Source organism: Sus scrofa, chromosome 2 (genome assembly GCF_054392235.1).
Source record: "Sus scrofa isolate SSC_HxYL_T2T_F1_AM1 chromosome 2, Sscrofa_HxYL_maternal_Yorkshire_Landrace_v2.0, whole genome shotgun sequence".
NCBI classification, from domain to species: Eukaryota; Metazoa; Chordata; class Mammalia; order Artiodactyla; family Suidae; genus Sus; species Sus scrofa.
This window is the reverse complement of record NC_139384.1, coordinates 63175249-63187628: the sequence shown is the minus strand read 5'-3', so window position 1 is coordinate 63187628 and position 12380 is coordinate 63175249.

The following is a 12380-nucleotide window of genomic DNA, read 5'->3' as shown; positions in this document are numbered from 1 at the left end:
TAGGATTTGTGTTTTCATCAAAAGAAGTTAGAAATAAAAAGGACATAAATATTTTGTCCTAGAATTGGTCATTTCTATAGAGAAAAAAAAGGATATACTAATATGAATACAGAATTTTAAGGAAGGTTCATAGAAATGGAGACTAATAAATCAGATTTGTGCAAGGTTAAGCTAGAATTAGATTAATTCTAATTAGATAAATGGATTGTGTTTTTAAAAGTAGGCTGGTGTAAGACTGGATTAGGTTCCTCTCTTTGTTTTAAGAGAACAAAATTTTCTTGGAATAGTGCTTTTGATAACACTTTGTGTAAGTTTCCTTGCTTTTAAATGATTTGTATTTGCTTTTATTGTCACTTTGGTTAAGTAAAAAAAAATATTGATCTGCAGTGACCTATGATGCTGTCTGACCAGTTTCAAAACTTTTTGATGCTTTTGTAAAACTTTCCAAATACCAAATTTACTAAAGTTTGTTTGACCTCTGAATAACTCTGGTATAATTAAAAGGGAGCTTGGGGAATCCTAAAGAGAAATGTTAAACTAATCAGATTTGTTTTGTGTGTTAGTTGAGAAGCATTGCCAAGTGATTGGAAGTAAATTTTCAGTATGAAGTATAGGTAAATATCATTAACATAAATATTCCAAATGTACATGGAATTCCTAAAAATATATGTTCTGATATTATGTTATCAGTCATAATTCTAATTATCTTAAAATGTTGTCTGTCAGAATTCTGTTGTGGCTCAGCAGTAACGAACCCAAATCAGATCCATGAGGATGCAAGTTCGATACCTGACCTTGCTCAGTGGGTTAACGATCCTGCATTGCTGTGAGATGTAGTGTAGCTTGCAGACATATCTTGGATCTTGTGTTGCTGTGGCTATGGCATAGGATGGCAGCCAAAGCTCTGATTCAACCCATAGCCTGGAAACTTCCATATGATACAAGTGCAGCCCTAAAAATAAAAAAAAATTCTCTCACAGATATCTCCAAATTTTCTGTCAATTACATTTTAGGTCTTTGTCTTTATAAACCACCACTGTTTTACTTTAATGTCTTTATAGAATGAAGATCTTCAAGAAGATTCATAAAAATGACTTGTTGATAATAGATTTCAAAAGCAAATAAGTAGAGCCTCTTTTTTTTTTTTTTTTTTTAGTATTTCCCAGAGATAGAGATGTCTGATATGTATAATCTGTACACAGACATATACACAGGCAAAATTTAGATCTCATAGCTTCACTTTACAAACTTTAGTTATGAATCAGATATCACAATATAAACTTACTAATTTGTAAGTAAAAGTTGGAATGAGTTAAATTTGCTTGCTCAGATTACTAAGGCTTTTCTATTTGTAAAAAAGACTTAAGATTTTAATTTGTCCTTCATGAAACCCTCAAGGAGGCTCAGAATTAGATTTTGGGTAAGGAAGACTTTTGGCAGTTTGAGTTATAAAGTCTTTTCCCCATTTCTATCAGTTTCACTGATAACTTTTAGATTTTTACCACTGAACTGGGTAAGAAATTGCAAAACTGTAATAGAAAACCTGACTATTTCATCTATATCAACAGGAATTAATTACATGGGACTAAATGAACTAATAGAAATGATTTATAATGTCATGGCTTTTTTTCTGAAATATTCTGGCCTTTTATCTTTGTTTTTAAGAAGAAAAAAAACTATTTCCCTTTTACTATCACTTGAAACAAGTTAAGCATATTTTTCAAAAAAAGATGAAAACACTAATCTTTTTCTGTATTCCTGATCCTTCAAGAATTTGGCTTTTCCAGCTGGCTCCCCTGTGGAAGTAATGGATAATATTGACCAGATTACAACTAGTTGTACTAATCATTGTTTTAATTTCTTCTTTCTTAATGTTTTTAAAATATTTATGCCTTGTCTTGTTCTCTGATGTATTATGACTTTGTCAGTGTTACTGGCTGTATTACTTATGTTGTGTATCTTTTATAAGATTTTTGTGTCTTGCATTACCCAATGTGTAACCAGGCCTCTGATAAAAGTTATAGTATCTTGTTATAGTTGTATACATATGTCTACATATAATATTTATAATAGTATGACTCTATACTACAAATGAAGACATTTCCTGGGATCATAATACACTAGTAAGGTAGAAGATACAGAGAATTTTAGATTATCAACAATGTCAAATTCAAAAAATAACACCCAGAATGTCATACCAAGGAATGATCTAGGAATAATACTTCCTAGTACCACGGGACAAAATTGGTCATGAAATGTCTCCCAAAACTGGTCAAATTTATGACCAAGCCTAGTCACTGTGAACCAAACATATTGTCTGCAATATCAGTAAACAAGAGGTGTTTCAGCTATCAAGCCATCAGCCAGTGTGCATGATAGGACAGTGACAGCCACTGAGCACAAGAGAAGTACCAGCCCTGGTTCTGTCCCTTCCATCTGAACCAAACTCCCACCCAGTTAAGAACTGCCAACATACCCTGGAAGAAGACCTAACCCATGCTCTCTCTCTCTCTCTCTCTTAATATATTTGGGGTGGGTTTTTTTTTTTTGGTATTTTTATTAAGGTATAGTTTATTTACAATGTTGTGCCAATTTCTGCTATACCATAAAGTGACCCAGTCATTTTCTCTTTTTCAGATCATCACCCATCACATTCTATTCCAAGAGATTGCTCATCCATTCTAAATGTAATTGTTTGCATCTAGTTTTCAGACCCAGCTTTTCCATCAAACCCACTAAGCACACATAGACTGCATAGAAACACTACCACACATGGACACCTCTTCAAGACTAGGGTAGGTACTTGTGTCACATAATTTCATAGACATACAGAAAGTTAAAGATAATGACAAAAGAGAGGAATTTTCTCCTAAGGAAAGAACAAGAAAAATATCCCTGAAAAACAACTATGGAAATAGAGATAAATAATTTAGCAAATAAGGAGAATTATAATAAGACTAATAATTCAATTAGAAAAAAGAACAGATGAAACCCATGAGAATTTTAGCCAGGACCTAGATTAAAAAAAAAAAAAGGCAGATGTTAACAACATATTAACAAATTAAAAGCCTGCTAGAAATCATTTTAACATCAGACTACATGATGCAGAAGCATACACAAGAGAACTGGTAGATAAAATAATGGAAATAATCAGAAAAACAAAAAGAAAATGAATTTGTAAAAAGTGATGCAGTTTACCTCTAGGAGTATTATAGTATCTGGCCTTACATTTAGGTCTTTCAATGGACAGATGCTCTAGACAGAAAACAAATCATACAAAGAGATACTAAATTACCCGATAGAAACTTTATACTTAATTGATATTTTCAGGACATTACATCCCAAAAAATAAGAATATACCTTCTTTTCAAGTGCACATGGAACATTCTCAATGATTGACCACATACAAAAGTAACCTCAACAAATTTAAGAGTGTAGAAATTATTTCAAGTATCTTTTCTGACCACAATTGCATGAAACTAGAAATTAACCAAAGGAAAATCAATGAGAAAAAAATACACTACCTGGACACTAAAAAACATGCTACTAAAAAAACCAATGGGTCAATGAGGAAATCAAAAAGGAAACTAAAAAATACCTCAAGACAAATGATGATGAAGAACAACCATTCAAAACCTATAGGTCTTTAATCTGTTTTGAGTTTATTTCCGTATATTATTAGAGAATTTTTAATTTCATTTTTATATGTAGCTGTTCAGTTTTTCTAGCAGCACTTACTGAAGAGATTTTTTCCTCCACTGTATGTAAACATAGGCAGAACGCTCCTTGACATAAATCACAGCAACATCTTGTTTAATCTACCTCCTAAAATAGTAATGATGAAAAAAAAAATAAACAAATGGGACCTAATTTAACTCAAAATCTTTTCCACAGCAAAAGAAAACACTCAAAAAAAAAAGAAAAAAGAAAAAAGAAAACCAATAGAATGGGAGAAAATTTTTGCAAATTATGCAACTGACAAGAGCTTAATCCCCCAAATATACAAACAATGCATACAATTTAAAAAAATGGAAAATAAGCAGAATACCTAAATAGACATTTCTCCAAAGAAGACAGACAGTTGACCAGTAAGCAAATGAAAAAATACACATCACTAATTTATTGGAGAAAAGCAAATCAAAACTACAATGAAGTACCACATCACTCCAGTCAGAATGGACATCATTAACACAAGTCAACAAATAGCAAATGCTGGAGAGGGTGTAAAGAAAATGGAACCCTCCTTTACTGTTGGTGGGACTGTAAATTGGAACAACCACTATGGAAAACATTATGAAGGTTCATCAGAAAACTCAATATATAAATACCACATGATTCAATAATCGCACTCCTGAGCATATATCTGGACAAAACTTTCATTCAAAAAGAAACACATGCCCCTATTTTCATCACAGCACTATTCACAATAGCTAAGACAAGGAAACACACCAAATGTCCATCAACATATGAATAGATTAAGAAGATTTTGTACATATATGCAATGGAGCACTACTCAGCCATAAAAAAATAACAAAATAATGCCATTTGCAGCAACATGGATGAAACTAGACATCCTCATATTAAGTGAAGCAAGTCAGAAAGAGAAAGACAAGTACCATATGTGAAATCTAAAATATGACACAAATGGACCTATCAACAAAACAGAAACAGACTCACAGACATTGTATTTGCCAAGGGGGAATAGGGGAGGAAGTGAGATGGAAGGAGAGCTTGGGGTTGGTAGATGCAAACTATTGTATTTAAAATGGATAAGCAATGAGATTTTTCTATAGCACAGGAAACTCTGTTTAGTCTCTTCTGATAGACCATTATTGAAGACAATATGAGGAAAAGCATGTATATACTTGTATGGCTGGGTCATTATGCTGTAGAGCAGAAATTGACATAACACTGTAAATCAACTACAATGTGATGAAAATTAAATGAATAAATAAGTAAACCTAAAAAATGAGTGTAGTTTTGGGGACCACTGAAATAACATCAAGCATATTAACATTCATATTTTAGGGTGTCCCAGGAAGAGGAGAGGGAAAGGTCTCAAAACTCTATTTTATAAAATTATGGCTAAAAACTTCCCAAATGTGAAGAAGGAAATAGATATCCAGGTAGACAAAGCACAGAGTCACAAAAAAGTGGAACATAAAGAGAAACATATCATGACATATCATAATTAAAATGGCAATGGTTACAGATAAAGAGAGAGTTCTAAGGACAGCAAGATAAAAACAGTCACATACGATGTAACTTGTATAAGATGGTCAGATGATTTTTCAACTTTTCATGACTTAGGATGACATTAGCTGTTTGTCATGTATTCCCTTCATTATGTTGGGATATGTTAAGATATTATATATTATAAATATATACTTTCATTTATTGATGAATTGCACCTCCTCTATTTAATACAGTTTTGGATGTCATACAACAGCAATCCAAAAGAAAGATAAATAAAAGTAATCTAAAGTGGAAGGAATTCCTTCATGTGTATTTCCTAAGTGGAAATGTTTTTATCACTTCTATAATATCACTTTTGGCATTTTTCTTTTTCTCTTTTTTTTGGGGGGGACATGCTTGTGGTATATGGAAGTTTTCAGCTGCCAGCCTACATGACAGCTACAGCAATGCTGGATCCTTAACCTACTGAGTAAGGCCAGGGATTGCACCTGTGTCTTCATGGATACTAGTCAGGTTCATTACCATTGAGCCACAATGGGAACTCCCCAAATTTGGCTTTTTGAAATTAATCTGTGCTTTTTTATTTATATGTTTTTATATTTGAAGAATGGATAAATATAAAGCAGAATTTTAACATAAATATCTCTAAGAATATTTCTTTCATGCTGAAGACTTTTGTGAGGGCTCTCAACTTGTCAATAAGGACCAGGTATTTGCAACAAAGGATCTTTTACTTAGTGGCATATTCAGAAAATTCAAAACCTTCAAACAGAAGGATTTTGATAAATGAGACATGATAATGACATTGTTTATTAAATTGACATAAATTATACCAATATAAATCCAAAATTTTATCTCAGTTTACTACATGACATGAATTTTACTCAATAAATTAGGGGAATCCCATTCAATTTCCTTTACATTTCTTGAATAAAACATTAATTTAATGAATTTCTTGATTGAACATTTTATTTATTTCTAAGAATGTAGATAATAGTGTTGAAGAGTGGGGGGATTATGGAATCAAAATCAGAAAGGATCATATTCCAAATGATAGCAGTGATTGCAGATGGCCTTGGGTTTATGTAAAACCCTGTGCTGAGGAAGAAAAACACCACAAGGATGTGGGGCACAAAGATAGAAAGGGCTTTTTTCTGTCTGCTCCACTTGGAAGCTTGGGCACAGTAGAAAATATATGAAAGCAAGAGCTGGTGACAAAGATGAAACCACTACCATTGATCTCTAGAGCAAAGGCAACAATTACCATCTCATTGCTAAAGAGTCAGAGCAGGAAAGATTTACCAAAGATGGACTTCACAGATGAACTGACAAATAATATTTGATTGACAGAATGGTGGACTGAATGTGTTTCCAGTGTGCACTCCTGCATAAATTAGACCACTGAATCTGAAAGCCAATTTCATATGGATTTGAGCATTCATGATCACAGGGTAGTGGAGGGCCCAGCAGGTGGCCACGAAACATGATGTTGGGAAACAGAAGTTCCACATATACAAAGAAAATCACTAGGAAGACCTGTCCTACATTCTGCCTTTGAAATTGTGTTGATATCAAGATGGGAATTGATGTACGAGTTAGGAAAATTTCAGGATGTAGCATGTATCCAGGATGGACAAAATCCTGAGGAAGATGTAAATGAGTGTGTAATGACTCCTGTAAAGGTTGAAGGCAATAAAAATATGTGTGTTCCCTATTAAGGTCAACAAATAAATCAGAGAAAGGGACATCTTATGCAAAACTTATAGTTTCCATATATTAGAAAACCCCATGAGGAAAAATTATATTATCATGAAAGAACTGGACATCTGTAGGTAATAAAACTTGTACTTGAGAAGTAAGGAGATAAGTACTGAACCCATGAGTAATCAAGTTATGAGAAGATGTTTCTTATCTATCTTAGTCTTTACCCCTAATGAATTCTAATCTATGTTGATATAGCTAATATTTTTGAAGAAAAATTAAGTGGTCCTTCATTAGTCTACACGGTATTCTTCTTATTCCTACCATAGTAATATAATGGCAACCAAAATCTAATTGCTTGTAAACAATAGACATATATACATATGACTGGGTCACTATGCTGTACAGCAGAAATTGAAAAAAAACACTGTAAATCAACTATACTTTAATGAATAACATATATGTATATACTTTTGTATAATATGTATTTGTATACATATATTTCTGTAAACTTGATTTGGAGAACACAATTTTTTTGTGGTCAAATAGATATACATATTGATTGAAAAAAACAGTTGCATTTGAAGGGAAATTTCAGGGATAATGTTGAACACTGTATAATTAGAATAAAATCATTTGGTTGTTTTCCAGTCTTGCATTTTTATTTGAGGGTACAGCCAATATGGGGAAAATTATTTCTCTAGAACCAGTCTTTATGCAAAATAGTATCAAAATTATCTTATTTTTGCTCCTATCACATATATTTTTAATATCATTTGGAACTTTACTCACTTCAAAATCTCAAACTGATCACAATATCATGAATTGATGAATTTACCCATACTGAATATCCATGGTCTTTGAAATTATGGGAATGGTAGTAGTATTTAGCTTACTGTTTCACTGTTCTGGCTCAAGGCCACAAGCTTAACTTTTTATTTTTTTGTCTTTTTAGGGCCACACCTGTGGCATATGGACATTCCTAGGCTAGGGGTCAAATCTGAACTGCAGCCAAGAGCCTATGCCAAGCCAACAGCAATGTGGGATCTGAGTCACATCTGCAACCTACACCAGAGCTCATGGCAATGCTGAATTCTTAACCCACTGAGGGATGCCAGGGATTGAACCCACATCCTCATGGATATTAGTCAGCTTCATTAACAACTGAGACAGGATGGGAACTCCTAAACTTTTTCTTTATGTTGAATAAACCCTTTAGGATTTTTTGTTTGTTTTTGTATTTTTAGGGCCACACCCACAGCATATGAAAGTTCCAAGGCTAGGGGTTGAATCTGAGCTGCAACTGCCAGCCCATGCTACAGCCACAGCAATGCCAAATCAGAGCTGTATCTGTGACCTACAGCACAGCTAATGGAAATGCCAAATTCTTTAACCCACTGAACAAGGACAGGGATTGAACCCATGTCCTTATGCATACTAGTCACATTAATTACCCTGAGCAAAACTGGGATCTCCCAAACCCTTTAGTTTTATATTTAGTTTATATTTAATTATAAATCTAAAATATAGAATATTTATATTTACATTTAGTTTCTGTTTAGTTGTATATGTATTCAGTTTTAAAACTAGTTTGAATTGATTTAAATTGAAATGATAAACTAAATAGGTTATGTCTGTACCTATACAGTTTTTTTTTTTTCAATTCTAATTCATTTTGCCCCCAATAAGAGAGGAAGAGAATGTAAAAGAGTAAACAAAAAACATCATGATAAATAACACTAAAAATGTACCGCAGCTACTTTGTCCCCTGGAACTACATATGCTGCAGGTTAGTCGAAAAAGAAAAGAAAAAAAAAAAAAGTAAGACAAAGGAGAAATACAAATTGCTTTTAAGTTTAGTAGTGTTATTGTGAAACAAATCTCCAGAAAAATTTTCTTCTTGGAAAAATGAAATTCTACATCCATTAAATCATAACTCCCTTTCCCCCCTCCTGGTAACCACTGTTATAATTTTGTTTCTCTAAATCGGAATATTTTAGATAACTCACTTAAATGAAATAATACACCATTTCCCTTTTGTGATAGACTTTTCATTTGACATAATGTCCTTAAGTTTTATCCATGTTTTAGCATGCAACAGATTTTTTCCCCTTTATTTCCCTTTATAAGTATAATTGAAAATATATCCCTATTTACATTACCATATTTTTATGCTAGGAAAATTAAGAGTATTTGCATTGTGATATTTATTTTTATTTTTTAAACTTTTTTTTTTGTCTTTTTGTCCTTTTTTAGGGCTGCATCAGCAACATAAGGAGGTTCCCAGGCTAGGGGTCTAATTGGAGCTGTAGCCTCCAGCCTACACCAGAGCCACAGCAATGCCAGATTGGAGCCACTTCTGTGACCTACACCAGAGCTCACAGCAATGCTGGATCCTTAACCCACTGAGCGAGGCCAGGGATCAAACCCACAACCTCATGGTTCCTAGTTGGATTCATTTCCTCTGTGCCATGATGGGAACTCTGCATTGTGATATATAATATTACATCTACACATAATTATGTCTCTCAATTATCTTAATAATATATGTCTTTTTACAGTTGGCTTATTTGAATCAGGATACAAAAAAATCAATGTCTTGCAGTGAGTTGTTTTGCCAATTGAGTGTTTTATCAATATAAAAATATTTCCAGTTAGCACACTCATCCCAAGCCAAATCCCTTAAAACTCCATGGAAAGTCACACTATCCATGTGTACACAGACTGGGAGAACAAAAAGTCTTCAACCACACATAGAGAATGGAAGATCTTTGTCCTCTCCCACTGGCAAGTTTGTACATTACACATAATCCCAGAGATGAACAATAGCAGTTGCCCACTTTGCTAAATTATGTATAAATCAATTTTAATTGGCTTCCTGCCTTTGCCTGTTTCATTCCTTATGCCTCTACTCTCAGTTAAATAGCCTAAATCAAATCTCTATCATAGGAATTCCTTCTCTCAAATGCCAACTAAGACAAAATTGACTGTCTCCACTTTTTGATAATGCTTCATATTTCTTAGATATTTTGTTCTATGGAATGTCTCATGTTCTGTATTTGACTGATTACTGCCTCAGGGTATCTTTTAACTTAGCTTGATGTTCATACCCCATCTTCTTTTGATATTCATGTATATATATATTTTTCCTTTCTGAGAACTAATAATTAGATGCCATCTTGAGATCTTCTTATTTATTGAACTGACAAGAGTGCTTAAAACATGATTCTGTGTGTTCTCATTGTGGCTCAGTCAGTTAAGAACCTGACATAGTGTCCATGAGGATTCAGCTTCGATATCTGGCTTCCCTCAGTGGGTTAAGGATCAGCATTGACACAAGCTGTGGCATTAAGTCACAGATGTGGTTTGGATCCCATGTTGCTGGGGCATAAGTCTCAGCTGCAGCTCCAATTAGAACCCTAGCCTGGGAACTTCAATATGCCAAAGGTGCAACTGCAATGTATATACACTTATTTCTGCTTTAGGAAATCAATTATATAGCAGAGTGAGTAAAAATAGAAAAAATATCTGGAGTTCCTGTTGCTGCACAGTGGAAATGAATCCAACTATTATCCATGAGGATACAGGTTTAATTCCTGGTCTTACTTAGTGGGTTAAAGGTCTGTTGTTTCTGTGAGCTGTGGTGTAGGCCACAGATGCAGTGCAGATGCTGCATTGCTGTGGCTATGGCATAGGCTAGCAGCTGTAGCTCTGATTTGACTCCTAACATGGGAACCACCCTATGCTGCAGATGCAGCCCTATAAAAAGCAAAAAAAAAAAAAAAAGAGAGAGAAAATTATCTTAATATACTTATCTATGTTAATACCAGATATTGGTTCTTTATTCGGATTTCCATACTTGTGGGAGCATCCAAATGGCAAGTTTGGGGGATTGTCTTGGTGACAGCAAGATTATTAAATCCTGTGTCCCATGATAGTGTTGCCAAGTTGATAAACTTACTTACTGTGAGAATTAACATGTCTTTTCTATCAAAGGAAATCTTGGTTACTCCATTTTGCTCCAATATCTGCTGAGACACCCTCCTGCAACCTCCCCTTTACCTTTTCTCCCAATAACAGTTTGTTTCAATTAGCCAACTGAGAAGAATGTGTGCCCTGATCTGACCAATGGGAAGAAGATAGGTGTACCACAAGCATTAGGGATAAATAAGGAATGTCTTTTCTTTTGCACGTGTGCTTTTTGAGTACCTGCACCCTTCTGTAGAAGTAAAGAGTTTGTCTAGATCTCCCCATGTTCATGTGTCTCACTTTCTGACACTGAAGATCTCACCCATTCAACAACAGATCTGGGGGCTCATCCAGATTTGGGGTACACTGGAGCATGGATTCTCAAGGAGGGGTGATGCATCCCATGACCCTGTTTCAGTGGCCTCAAATCAAGACATCCATGCCTGTGAACTTCAAACCCAGGGAGGGTTCTCAACAACGCAGGCAATCACATGGCCAGGCAACTTTGTGCATGGTCCAAGGTAGGAAAGATCATGGGAGCAATAAAGTATCACCTTGGTGGTTGGGGAAGGGGGTCAATAACTTTGAAAAGTCTCAGGTGAGACCAGAAGTCTCAGGTGAGACCAGCAATTTTGGGTCAAAATCATAAAATTAGAGCATGACCCTCAAAAGATCTTGGGTGAGACTGGCAATTTTGGGTGAAATTGGAGGATCAGAACATGATCCTGGGGAAATGAGAAGTCTTCCTGACCTGTAACCTCTACTTGGAGGATCAAGTGAGGGGGGGAAACCAAATTCCTCCAGACATTCCTCTGGGATTAATGTTAAAGTATTGGGGCAAAAATCCAGGGGTGAAGGACAAAAAGAAGGGAAGAATTATTAAATATTGTTGTTTTCTCTGGACACAGACACCTATTCTTGCCCCATCCATCTTCTGGCCAAAGTTCAGTTTGGATGAGGATTGGGTCTGTCAGCTATTCATTCAGTTGTCCAGGAGAAGTCACTGGGGTCTCAGGAGGAAACTTATGCTCTCTGTTGGTTCCAGGGACTGGTAGTCTTATTTCCCCTCAGAGCATGGGACCAAGATGGAAATGAGGAGGAAACCAAAGAACATTCTGGGACCTCCTCCCCTCCATGGGACCCCCTTGGTTTGCTGCTGCCACCTTACAATCCCCAAAATGGCTCTGGCCCCCCTCTAGCCACCACTGTCACTGCCAGGGGAATGTGGGAGGGGGAGGGTTGCAGAGCCCTGCTCAGGCACAAGCACACTGCTGCTGCTCACAGAGTCAGAACAGGAGGGGGAGGGCTCAGGCACAAGCGCACTGCCACAGCCCATGGGATCAAAGACAAGGGCCTTATTCCAGACTTAGGCAAGAATTAAAACAATGTCAGGAGGATATTCAAAATTTTCCTTTTCCTGCAGCTACCCCTGGGGAATGACAAGAAAAGTTGAAAATGTTCTTCCCACTGAGGGAGTTTCCCTTAGGTAGGGAGGAATAGGATATGTAAATGCC